The sequence below is a fragment of the Patiria miniata genome, unplaced genomic scaffold (genome assembly GCF_015706575.1).
Source record: "Patiria miniata isolate m_02_andy unplaced genomic scaffold, ASM1570657v1 HiC_scaffold_26, whole genome shotgun sequence".
In the NCBI taxonomy this organism is placed as follows: Eukaryota; Metazoa; Echinodermata; class Asteroidea; order Valvatida; family Asterinidae; genus Patiria; species Patiria miniata.
The window spans coordinates 143157-153411 of NW_024037065.1; the positions used below are offsets into that span (position 1 = coordinate 143157).

The 10255-nt window shown below is 39.6% G+C and overlaps 1 long non-coding RNA gene across 1 annotated transcript; it reads left to right on the plus strand.

Annotated features, from left to right (window-relative positions):
• The first annotated feature begins 1459 nt into the window (after positions 1–1459).
• Positions 1460–8745, plus strand: LOC119733756. Its single transcript, XR_005271966.1, has 2 exons — positions 1460–1606; positions 8609–8745. It is a non-coding gene; the product is annotated as an uncharacterized LOC119733756 (long non-coding RNA).
• The last annotated feature ends 1510 nt before the right edge of the window (positions 8746–10255 follow it).

Consider the following 10255-nt stretch of genomic DNA (forward strand, 5'->3'; position numbering starts at 1 on the left):
CGTCGCCGCATCAATTCCGGAACTTTTACCAGAGACTGAGTATTTATTTTTTTGGCCTAACAGAGAATGTAGTACTACCAGTTGATGATATCAAACAAAATCGGCAAAGTTTTTTGTCTCTTTTTTACACTGCTTTCGAAATGAAAATATGTAAATAATTAAGTAAGATAATTGCCCACTTCCGGCTTGCTTGTTAATAAAAAATTCAATTCCGTACATGTATATATTGCTTTTAAATTGTTGTGTGTGTGTGGGTGCGTTTGTTTCTGTATTCAATAGGGTTTAACAATAGAGGACAATAGGGTCCCAAATTCCTGAGAGGTCCCCAATTTGGATTCATGCACAAAACATATGGGAGGTCTTCCTAAAAAGTTGTTGTACAAACAACAGAGGGACAATAGGGGTCCCTGATTGCAGGCAGATACACATTTTTATGTGTAAACAAGGATTACATTCACTGTGTGGACTTCCGAACAAAAGAGGTCCACATAAACCAGGTAGCAGTGACATTGTGTGGACCTGCCCACGTCCACTCAAGGTTTCCCCCTCTCTGGAAAACAGGTTTTAGGGGGATTTTTGGTTGGTTTATCTGTGGCAAAATCAAGAGAAACACTGAAGGGAATCCTAGGAAAAAAAATGGGTTGAAAGAGTTTTCACAGTGTGAGTAAAATGAGTTTTTTTCAAGGGTTTTTCTTAACTACACGAAAACAAAAGAATGTCCACACTAGGTATGTAACGTAAACGTGTGTGTGGGTGTGCAAAACTGATAAAAACCTTGTTTGGAGTTTTTCTATAAGGATGAACTTCACATTTGTTTTGGTCAGGATGATCCAATTTCTTGGTTTTTTTTTTAAATTCACGTCATTTGATTAACCTCCCAGACTAGTGGCTTAAGTAACAAAGGAGAGGGGGGGGGGGGGGGGGGGGTTATAACAGATTATCACCCGTACGTGAGACCCCTGCACCTTTCTTTCCCCCTCTGGGCTTCAACTAACAGCTATGGAGATGATACAATGAAAATGGTAAATTTAATAGAGCATGCGTTTATGCACAAATTGCATATAGCTCTATGATTTCTCATTTCATTAATTTATAACAAATGAATTAATGAGTGCATGCAGAAGTAAATTTGTGGTGAAATATTACCTTTTGGCATGTAATTTGAATCTAATGTCAGGCAGTTTACCAGGCTGTCACCAGCTTATATAGTAAGCTTTATATCTGTAACATCAAATCATAATTATTCAAGGTAACATGCAAATATCTTACAACTACTCCCACCTCCTCCCTCCCGAGACAAAGGTGGTAGGTGGAGGACTCCGTAGATAATTCTGGCAAATTGATTTTTTTTTTCGCTGCTGTATAAACAACTTAGACGGGTACCCTAACAACACAACTACAACGTGTATCTGAAAATTCGATAAGTCGGGGATACAGTCCATCAGCGACAAGAAAAAAAAAGAGTGATCGGTGCAAAACAGACAATTTTTGTGGTGTGCATGCTGTAAACCTTTGAAACTCAGGACCTTGTCAATGTCATGATTAATAGAAGAAGCTAAGCCTACATAAATGATTCAGTCTTTCGCATTCAATCTGCATCTCTCTGGTAAGACAATGGATTTAAAATTTTAAATGGGACATAACCTTGCAGTTGCACAAGTTGCAGAACTGCAAGTGCAAGTAGCCTAGCTTGAGTATTACTCCAGCTGACATTTTTGCTCCATTTTCATTCACATGTGAATGTATATGGAGCATGTCAGCTGGAGTTACTCAAGCTAATCGCAAGTTGCATTACATGTACGTTCGTGATGTTGTGCGCTTTCTTGCAATTCACGCAATCTTAAGAATGAGCGCGCATTCTTATTCTTAAAATTGAGCGCGCATTCTTAAGAATGAGCATGCACTGTGAAGAATGAGCTCTCATTCTTAAGATTGCATGGGAATATCATGTGCGCAATTTATGAATTTTGCGCAGTCTTAACAAACAATCACTTTCAAACATTGCACGGCATAATTATGTTAAATGAAATGTATAGCGGTTAAAGGGAAACGAAGTGGCTATCGTTACGGCACTCGTTGTTTAGCGCCCTCTACGATATTTTTTTGATACGCACGCAGGTATATAATTATTTGTTTCCACACGTTTTGTCGAGCAGTGGGCCAGCTCAGCCGATAGAGAGTAGGATTTTGCACCGCGAGGTTGCGGGTTCGAATCTCAGTTTTGCACTCGAATTTTTTTCCTTTTCTAACCTGAGGCTTTGGAGGATTTTTTTTAAAAGGGAAATAAAGTCCGAATTTCATAAAGTTCAAATTCACTTTTTTCCTTCTAATTTTATATTTTCTTGTCATGTTTTTTATAAAAGTTGCCAGGTTGCAGTCTACCGTAACGATAGAAAATGGGAAATGCGTTACGGCTGCCGTAACAATAGCCACTGCGAAAGGGAAATAATTCATATAACGTGGAAAGAAAATGATTTATGCTTCTGATTTATGTTCTGTACTCGTAGTCTTATAACTACAATGATTTGAATCAAATTAAACCTGTTATTGCTTTTTTCTGCCCACTATGGGAAGTTTTGTAATAACCGGTCATACTAAACAGCGTCAACACAGCGTCAACACACTCCAAAGCGTCAACACAGCGTCAACACAGCGTCAACACATCCAAAATGCATTAAAATTGACAAAAGCAGTATGTAACCCATACAGTATGGACAGAAACAAGATTTGTGCTTAAAATCAATAGGTTAAACGTCTGAAAATCGCGATTTTTAGTTCAAGAAAATTGGCTCTCCGTGCCGCTCCGAAATCGGATACCGAACACCCGCCATGTTGCCTCAGTGGCAGCGCGGACCATACCATTATTCTAAAGGGTGATAGCGTTGTACAATAAACCAACAGAGAGGGACGCGGCCGTAAAGTAAAACCAAAACATAAACACAACTCACAAAATAATGATCTACCACTTCTCCGATCCTTAGTCCTCACACAGATCTGGTATCCCTCTGTCTAGTCTGCAGCAAGGCGCCCTCTGTTGTTTATGACAAGATAATGTCATTACCTACACACCCCTACTTGAAATGGTGTAGTCCAAGCTTTGTGCGAAGTCAAGATGGCGGACAACGGCCGTGCAAGTTAAGGTCATTTTTTTCGCGTGAAAATACGATATTTTTAACAACGAAATGGAAACTCAATCCAATGGAAATTCTCTTTTATTGTATGTTTCACAATTATATGCCCTTTTTGTCAATTCAGAATGTGTTTTGGATGTGTTGACGGTGTGTTGACGCTTCTGTCATGTGTTGACGCTGTGTTGACGCTGTGTTGACGCTGTTTAGTGCGACCCGTAATAACAGAGGACTGGGAACTAGTCTGCATGGTCTGGGAAGTGCTTTGTTAAGGCTTACAAGTTACAAGTCCCTGTATCACTATCAGTGTATGTATCATATGCATGCTGAGAGAACACATGAGGAACACGTATACATTATACATTGTACATGTCCAGAAGCTGCCAAAATTGCTCTTTTGACTAGATAGAATCCAGCTCTGCGGCGTAATGGAGGGGTAGGGAACAATTCATTGGTGGCAATTTAAGTGGCAAATAGCATTAGATTACAATAAATAAATAAATAAATAAAGCGCTATGGGATGTCACAGTATTCATTCTCATTCTTCACATTCTTCATTCTTTTACGTTCCCCCCCCCCCCTGGTGCTTTTGTTATCCCCAATATCAGAATTCTTTCCACTAGTCTCATTTTTTCCCCGGTCCCCCGAATACGTGTATACTTTCATAACATTTTCATCGTTAAATCTTTTCCTAGGTACATATGTAAGTGACCTTGCATTACAATAGTATAATTATTAAGAATCAGTGAACGAGGATGCAGCTAGACTTGCCAAGCGCAGCTGGTGCTCGGCATCGACAAGACCATTGTCTTGTCGCACATTCTTAAAGGGAAAATACAACATTTGCAAACATCAAAAAACGAAATGATCAACTTATCACGAAATATCTCACTATATTGTTAGGGAATGACAGTCTGAAGCATCCATTAAAATCGTGGCTCCTGGTGAGCTGACATTTTCAAGAAAACTTGTATTTTTCCAACGCTGGTCGGCCGACCAGCGTTGGAGAAAACTGGCTTTTTTTCAAAAACTGCTCCTAGTTTTTCATATTTAGTTATTCCGCATTTACTTTGCAATTGTTTACACACCTGCGAAATGGTACAAGCCTGCTAGACTGATTCTCTGACCTTACAATTCCCCCAGTCTATAAATTGCTCCGTTTAATATTAAGTGGGGTCAGGGAACCAGACTACAAGAACATGATTGGTTTTCTTGGTTTTTCCAGCATCTACATGCCCAAAACGTGAAACAAGTCAGTTTAACAATTTTTGCTATAACATGCTAATCCTCCAAATCCAATTATTTCTGAAAATTGCAGCAAAAGCAAATGTTGTACATTCCCTTTAAGAATGTGCGCTCAATCTGGAAGATTTTTTTTCTTCAAAGATTCATAAGAATGTGCTGGAAAATTAGGCTGGAAAATTTGCCTTTGAAAATTTCGAAATTTTCGGGGGAAAAAAGGCTGGCGCAAAGTGGTTAATATCGTTAACTTAAAGAAAGCTGGCGCCTGCCAAATACCCACTGCCTTGATTGAGTGGCCTGGAAAACAAATTAACAATCACTTATGAGGAGTTCAAGATCATTCATTGTTGCTGTCCAGCTCTGAAATGTAATTGAGAATTTCGATTGACTTTAACTAAACTATACAGAGGGCATACACATGTAGGCGTATCAACCAGAACATTTAACGGAGCATATGTGCATTATAATGATTTAATTATTTTACAATCCTTTTTGCCGAATAAATTGGAATAAATATGCTTTAGACTTTATTTCTGTAGGAATAGCACAAAACCGTATCCAAAACCATGCAACAGGCATTATGCCTTCATTTGTATATTTTTTCCATTGGTAAAATCAATATGCAATGTTGGTCATGCGATGCAGTGGGGTCATGCGATGCGTCGCAAACGGCCACGCTGCGTGGTCGCGTGTAGACCTTTGTAATTAAAGAAAGTAAGATTTGAGGCTTTGCATGTTGGAGATACTAAATAATGAAAGGTTTGCGGAAACACCATGTGCGAATAATTTCTCAACTAAGAGAATGGTTCTGAAATGACTTCGCCTTTTGCTACTTAAGTTTTCACTTTCTTAGAGTTTAGGCACTCTCCTGAAGACGGTCAGAGCATACAGACCGGAACGTCGAGTTTATACCTCTGGTTCTTTTCAGAACCATTCTCTTAGTTGAGAAATTATTCGCACATGGTGTTTCCGCAAACCTTTCATTATTTAATTAAAGAAAGAATTGATGTATCACAGGTATCACAGGTGTATTAGAATGAGCTATAGCTGCATTAACAGTCGGAGAACGCTACTACGGGTGTCACAAAAAGATTCTGTATCTTGATTGGCCGAGAGCGAGTCACATGGCATTCACTAGTGTTAAACCATTGCTATGACGTCACACTGTTGTTAAAAGTGTGGATTCGGATCTGCGAATCTCTTACACTGCTCACAAAGTGTGGATTCGGAACTACGAATCCACACTTTGAACGGTTACACCTCTATGTTCCGACACCCCTATGTTCCGACTGCACATATTCCTATTCCTAACCCTAACCCTAACACAGTCTTGCGGATTGTCGGAACATAGGGGTGTCGGAACATAGAGCAGTCACTCTTTGAACACGTCGAACAATTTGTTCTCCATTATGAGCATGAAAATAATGTAGGACCGTCTGCGTGAAAATTTGCTTTCCGAAAATTACCAATGCATCTTCACTGTCAGATTCTCCACCGTTACTGCAAAATCTACTTTTAGTCAGAAAGAAATTGTCGTCTGAACTATCCATGTTGACGCAAGGAGCCTATACACACAAAATGGCTTGGTTGTACGGGTGTGGCGATACACATGCTAAACACGCCAGGAAAAAAATGTTGCAACCTGACGCCACTTCTGCGCTTGTGTACACAAAGTCTATGGAGAGTCATTTCAAGTATTTCCTAACAAAATTGGAAACATTTCTCAGTCCCAGATTCATGTCTTATCATCATTTTTGCAACGAATGACCTTCATTGAGATGATATATTTAAGAAAAAAGTGGCGTCAGGTTGCAACATTCTTTCCATTACTTCTGTTGAAGCAATGGTTTAAGTCGAAGAATACACTCGCAAGTGTGGATTCTTAATTTACGAATTCACTCGGCGCTTCGGGCCTCATGAATTCTGAAATTACGAATCCACACTTTCTCGTGTATTCTCCTTAACCTATCTTGCTGTGCACTGCCAAACTTACTATACCCGTAGCAACCAAAGTATCCATAGCAACCAAAGTACTATACGCAATGTGTACTATACGCATTGTGCGTTGCGCATTGCGCGTATTGTTCCCAAGCGCTAGCGCTACAGAGCTAGGTTCAAACATTTCGTGAAGGGGTAGTTTAGAAAAGTGCAAGTTAATTTTCAGCTAATTTTGTATTCAAATCGAAGTAAATTTTAATAGTGTTCAGAATAAATTAATCACCTATTGCTTAAAAACAAGCAGAATCTAGGGGAGAGGTGTTGTAAAACAAATTACAAATATTGAATGTTTTATCTCGTGGTGTAGTAAAAGTAGCCTCCCTCGGTGATCCATGGAGCATTTTATTTTCCCTTGGCTTCGCCTCGGCAAAAATAGAATGCTTCGTGGATCACCTTGGGAGGCTAGTTTTACTACAGTACACCATAAACAAACGTGCTAGTACTGTATGACCATACTGTATGTAGTATTGAGTTGGTAGCTACAGTGTACTACCGGACATCCACAATAATTCGGTCTTTGAATTTTTTTTTTTTATTGGGGGGGGGGGGGAATTTTTCCTTTCTTTTGCTGGACAATTTTTTGGGTTATTTTCATCTTGTTTTATATCATCGTGGTACTTTGATGTTAATTGTGGGGATAATCCTAACTCTTTTTTTTCTTTAACGGGGACATTATTTTTTTTAGCAGTTATACATGTACATGTACCTCTGCCATTTTTAACATACGTGTTTATTGTTAAATACATTTTTTGTAGATATTTATACCGGTAGATTAAGATATTTGTTTGTGTAGCCAGAGGTATTGGAATTGAAGGCCTTTGGGCCGCGCTTTTTACAATGTTTAAGGTTCATTTTTTGAATTCCGGGCATATGCCTCTGGCTTTCGTGTTTGTTTTCTTGTTTAAAAAAAAAAAAAAATTTTGTTAATGTTTGTTGTTGGTACCGGTAGTGGTTTTTAATGCCGAATATATAATAATAATAATAACTTTGATGTTTTTTTTTTGACATCTTGTGAAGAGGACTTAAAAATGTACAGTCAAGTGCTGCATATAGGCCTAAATACCCGGTACATGTACATGTAGCTGATGAACAAGTCTTTAGATAATACCTAGACTGACCATATAATTAATTATACAACACCTGAATAAATCCCCGTCATCTGATTGGTGGATCGTTGATCACATGTCATTGAATTATTCGCACGGCGCGCGCGTGGCGCGCAGCGCACAGTGCAATGGAAGTTCTATTAGTTCTGTTTTAAATCGAGATAAATTGAATATAATTGTTCTCAACCTGTTGAACAGTTTGCATTAATATAAATATGATGAACGTGTCGAACTTTTAAACAGTTTTTAACCTGAATAAATTGGCTATTAAAAGTCAACCAATCAGATGACAAGGATTTATTCAGGTGTTATATAAAACAAATAATGAATGTTTCACTTTCGTGCAATGGAAATAATAATTTCATTCGGTGACAGATGAAATGTTCCATTCCACTCGGCTTCGCCTCGTGGAATGGAACATTTCATCTGTCACCTCATGAAATTATTCTTACCATTGCACTCACAAACATTCATTATTTGTATACCATCATACTGTACTAACAGGGTCAGTATAGCCTTATATGCATGCATGCGATGCATGGTGGCATAGGAATGGCAGCCAAGTTGCAACTCTGCTATCATATAATGATGGGTTTCTCATGTGACGTGTGGTTGCTAGGCAAAATTTGTGTACAGTCAATATAATCCCCGTGTTGCTATGGGCAATGGGTGTCTAATTAAAAATGAGTGTTTTGCCAACGGTTGATGTTCCTGCACTCAAGTAATTTGAAAAAAAAAAAAATTTACAGGTTTTGTAGTTTCTGGTGCATGGGATTGATCTAGTTTCCACTGGATCAGAAGTGTAGGCCTACCGGTATGTATTTTAATAACAGCCACAAGTGCATTGTAACCAGTCAACTGGTCTACAAACTTGTATTTAATTTCTTTCTAAAATGGATATTTCTGTACTTGACATGCTTGAGGACATAAATTTGCTTTTAAAAAATTTTTTTTTTTGGGGGGGGGGGGGGAGGGATTGCATGATACTTTGTATTTTCTTGGGGATGCCGTAGGACATGTAAGATACAGACTTTGCAGTTGCATACATTGTAAACGTAAACATTACCGTTGAAGTGCATTTGTACCTGTACACTTTCCAATTTGCTTTTTTCCCTCTTATTTTCGTCATCACAGAGAAACTATCCACACGTACTGGTAACCGAGCAACTGAATAATCAGGATGACCTCCAGTGGAATGACTCGGGCCGCTGACAGCCTGCATCCAGGTGCAGCAACTCCCAGGATCACACGCGTATGAGCAGCGGGGAAGCCACACCATGGGGACCGGTGCATCCAAAGATACTGCCGCAACGCTGATGCCAAGCCACCACCACAAGATTAAGAAAAACAGTAGCAGCACTTGGACTTCTAAGTCACAGCCTCCCAAGAAAGGTACAAAAACCTGGTGGTTTTAGTTCTCTTTTTCCTTGCTTTTTGTTTTTTTTGGTTATTTTTTTCCAGATTTTACTATGTAGTTTCTTCTGTTGTTGCATGAAAGGCAAACCTCGTTTAAAGGGAATGTACACCATTGGTTTTTGCTGTAATTTTCAGAAATGAACTATTTAGGGGGTTAGTATAAAAGATCAAATTTTGTTACACTGACATGTTTGAATTTTTTTGTTCGAAAATGCTTGAAAAACCAAAAAAACCCCCAAAATGTTCAAGTAGTCTGGTTCCCTGACTCCACCAAAGATAAAATGGATCAATTTCCAGATGCCGGAAAATTGTAAGGTAAGGGAACAAGTCTAGCTGGCCTACACCCGTTCATGAATATGTAACCAATAGCAAACAAAATTTGAACTGAATAAAAAATGGTAAATTTGGAGCAGTAGTTGCAAAATAGTTAGGTTTTTCCAACGGTGGTCGGCCGACCACCGCTGGAAATGTATACAAAAATACCATCTTCTTGAAAATGACTTCACACCAGGTGCCATAATTTTACAGGATGCTTTAGACTGTCATTTACCAACATCCTAGTAAGGTATTTCGTAAAAACTTGGTAGTTTTATTTTTCAATGTTTGCAAATGTTGTATATGGCCATTCTATAAATTTGGGGTCCACTTTTTTTCCCGTCCCTGTTACATCTGACATCTATGATTGTATAATTCCGATGCCCTTTAACACAAACTGCATGTTATTTTATGATACATTGCTTTTTATGCCCCGCGGCGAAGCCGAAGGGGCATACTGTTTCCGCCTTGTCCTTCCGTGGGTGGGTGTGTGGGTGGGTGTGTGGGTGCGTGTGTGGGTGGGTGTGTGGGTGGGTGTGTGGGTGCGTGTGTAAATACCGGCAATCGTGGACTTTCACTAGGATACACACCTTCAAATTGTGGACGCACTGGGACCGTGGACGTCCACGGTTACTTTTGCTGTATTTTTGGAATATCTTTGGCTAGAAGAGGGCGCTCTATCATTCCCCAACAGTTTTAACGATAGTCCACGTTTTGGCGGTGAAGATCAGGAGTCGGTGCGTGAAAGTATGAACTACATTCAGCTCGTGTGACAAAAAAATGGAACGTACTCGTCCCTAACTGTAGGACGCCCTCAAGCGGTACGTGCGTGGCGCGCGCGCTGTACCGATCCGGGCCGCTGCGAGCTCGAGCGCGCCGAGCGCGCAAGTTGGCACCGTGCCATGCCATTTCCCGCGCTTGCAGGATGAAACACGTCCACGATTCGATTGTTCAGATCGCTGGACGCCTGCGATGATTTAACGATTATAGGCAGATAGAAGGCACATCAGGTTTGTAAAAAAAACATTGTATTTTCTATGCAAAAACATT